This window comes from Silene latifolia, chromosome 5 (assembly GCF_048544455.1).
Source record: "Silene latifolia isolate original U9 population chromosome 5, ASM4854445v1, whole genome shotgun sequence".
Taxonomy (NCBI): Eukaryota; Viridiplantae; Streptophyta; class Magnoliopsida; order Caryophyllales; family Caryophyllaceae; genus Silene; species Silene latifolia.
This window is the reverse complement of record NC_133530.1, coordinates 31440391-31443672: the sequence shown is the minus strand read 5'-3', so window position 1 is coordinate 31443672 and position 3282 is coordinate 31440391. Positions and strand designations below refer to the sequence as shown.

The 3282-nt window shown below is 41.0% G+C and overlaps 1 non-coding gene across 1 annotated transcript; it reads left to right on the top strand.

The window, feature by feature from the left end:
• Positions 1–2184: 2184 nt before the first annotated feature.
• Positions 2185–2291, top strand: LOC141658168 (small nucleolar RNA R71). The gene has a single exon (XR_012549070.1). It is a non-coding gene; the product is annotated as a small nucleolar RNA R71 (small nucleolar RNA).
• The last annotated feature ends 991 nt before the right edge of the window (positions 2292–3282 follow it).

The window sequence follows — 3282 nt, the reverse complement described above, 5'->3', positions numbered from 1 at the left end:
TGGTTTATGATCTTCCTCAAGATTAATTTGGTGCATGCAAAATTCGGGACTTATGCCTTTTAAATCGTCAAGTTTATAACCAATGGCTTTCTTGTGAGACCTTAAGACATGAAGCAATTTAGCCAATTGACTCTCATCTAATTTAGCACTAACGATTACCGGACACATCCCCTCATCATCTAGAAAAGCATACCTCAAATTGGAAGGAAGGAGCTTAAGCTCGGGTTTTTGTACCTCAAGATCTTGAGGTGTAGCAACCAAGCCTATAATGTGTGAGCTCTCCTCCAATGATAGCTCCTCTCCATCCAATTCTTGCTCCAAAGCATCAATCTCCTCATTTCCAATCTCCTCATCACCTGCAAATGATTCTAAAAGCAAGAGTGCCTCCAAGGGATCTTTAGATAAATATCGAGGTGTAGAGTCTTCTATAACAATGTCAACAACATCCAAAATGTCAATAGAATAACAAGACTCTTCTATCATTGGACTCTTCATGGCACTATTCAAATTATATGTGACCTTATCGTCACCCACTTCTAATGTAATTTTACCGTTCTTGACATCAATTAACGCACCCGCGTTGTGTAAAAATGGTCTTCCCAAAATGATTGGGATTTGGGCATCTTCGGCCATGTCAAGAACAATAAAATCAACCGGAATGAAAAACTTACCAACTTTATCGGGAACATCCTCCAAAACTCCCAAAGGGCGTTTTATAGAACGGTCCGCCATTTGCAATGTGACACTAGTGCATTTTAAGACTCCCATATTAAGCTTAGCACAAATAGAGTATGGTATTACACTCACACTAGCACCTAAATCGCAAAAAGCTTTATCAATTTGGTAGGTGCCAATTGTGCATGGAATAGAAAAGCTACCGAGATCTTTTAACTTAGGAGGTGACTTGTTTTGCAAAAGAGCACTCACCTCGGCAGTGAGAGCTATTGTTTCAACCTCATCAAAAGTCCTCTTCTTAGTTAAAATGTCTTTCATGAACTTAGTGTAATAGGGAATTTGAGTGATTAATTCGGTAAAAGGAACGGTTACCTGGAGATTCTTCACAACTTCCATGAATTTACCGAATTGAGAATTCTTTTGATGCTTTGCCAATCTATGAGGAAATGGCACTTTGACTTTTTCCGGAATCTTTGCTTCAACATCTTTCTTTGGAGGAGCATCCTCCACTTCCTTGACTTTCTCAATAACAAGTGGATCATCCACGTTCTTGGGAACTTCCTCACTTTCTTTATCATTTGGAGAGATCTCCAACTCAACAAGCACCTCCTCATTTTCTTTGGTCATGGATAGCCCATTATATTTTGTACCACTTCTTAAGGAGATAACATTAAGGGTAGCATGTAGTTGCTCACCTTGAGGGGGTAGTTGACCCGATTTCCTTGAGGAGCTAGATGAGGCCAATTGAGCCATTTGTTGCTCCAATATTTTGATTGCGGCATTTTGAGCTTGCTCATTCTTTTGGATTTGAGCCAACAATTCATTTTGCATACGGACTATCAAGCCCTCAAGCTTACCTCCTTCTTAGTTGTTTTGTTGGGCATTTTGTAGTGGAGGTTGATTTTGTTGGAAATTGTTTTGTGGGGGCCTTTGTTGATTTTGATAACCCGGTGGAGGGATATACTTTTGTTGTTGAAGGACATAGGCATTTTGTTGTGGTGGGGGTTATGGTTGAGGATTAAGCACATTGTTGCTTCTATAACACATGTTCGGGTGAAATCTTGAATTTGGATTATATGTGTTTGAGAATGTACCCGGTGGATAAGCATTTTGTCATAAAGCTTGGAAAGCATTTACCTCTTCAATGGGAGCTTGGCAATGAGCGGCATAATGACCCGCACCTCCGCAACCATCACACACAACGATTTGGCTTGTTGAAGTCATGACATTGAGTTGTTGAACGGAATCCCTAGCATCCATTTCCGCCAATTGTTGTTGGAGCAAGGCAATTTGAGCTACAAAACGGAGTTGGAGGATTCTTCTTTGCCTTTGGATGGCATAACTCAGGAATTGACATATTGTGCATCATGGACCGTCATAGATTCGATCGTGGCATGAGCAAGGTCGGTGTCAATTTGATCAAACCGCCCATTGTTGGCGGAATCAAGAATCCTTCGGGACTCGGCACAACATCCATTGTAGAATGTTATTGCTAGAAACCAATCATCTAGACCATGATGTGGGCATTGTCTTTGAATCTCTTTACCTCTCCCAAGACTCATATAAGCTCTCAAGAGCTTGTTGATGGAATCCGGTAATTTGGCTCCTCAAAGTTTGAGTTTTCTCTGGTGGAAAAAACTTTTGATAGAAGGCTAGAGCTAAAGTCTCCCAATTGGTGATTCCCATGGCAGTGCGGTCAAGGCTATTGATCCAAAGTTTGGCCTTGTCCTTCAACAAGAAAGGGAAAAGTATTTCCCTTATTTGGGCTTGAGTGACGCCCGTTTGACGGATCATGGAGCAATAGTCACAAAAATTTTGCACATGCAAATTGGGATCCTCCAAAGGACTTCCCCCAAATTTTTTCCTCTCTACAAGGCTAATGAAAGCCGGTTTGATCTCGAAGTCCGGCGCGATAATTTGAGTGGTTGTGATACCGGCCGGAAGTATGGCCGCGGTGGGCTTTCAGTGATCGGAAATTTTCACCATCTTTTTGGTAGTAGATGGTGGTGGAGATGATGAACTTGAAACCTCCTCCTCTTCAAGGGCTTCTAGATCGTCTAAGTAAGACTTTCTAGCACTTTCGGCTTGTACGGGAGAAGAGGCATCTTTCACTTCCTTCCAAAAACGTCGTCTTCTCCTAAAGGTTCTCTCGGGATCGGAATCCGGTGAAAGTAATTCTCCCTTGCGTGAGGACCTGGGCATAAAACAACAATTTCTGGAGAAATGATAAGTAACGGTCTCAAGGAACAAGTGTTCCCCAAGACAAAAGAAAACAAGATAAAAATCGATAATTCAAAACGTAATAAAACCGTTTCCCCGGCAACGGCGCCAAAATTTGATAGGTTTATCGTGTACCTATGCAAAGATAATTTCCCTAGACACAAATTAATGTAGCAATAGGGGTCGAACACAAGGAAACGGGAATTACGTCGTGAATTGCTATGGGTAGATTCTTATCAAGGCCGATTTCGGTTTTGGTTTGGTTTGTTTGTTTGATGATTAATAAAAATTATGATGGAAATTATATAATTAAAAGGGAGTCTAAAGGGTTCGGGTCACACATGCAAAGGTAAACATATAATCATGATAAATTCGGTACTAACAACA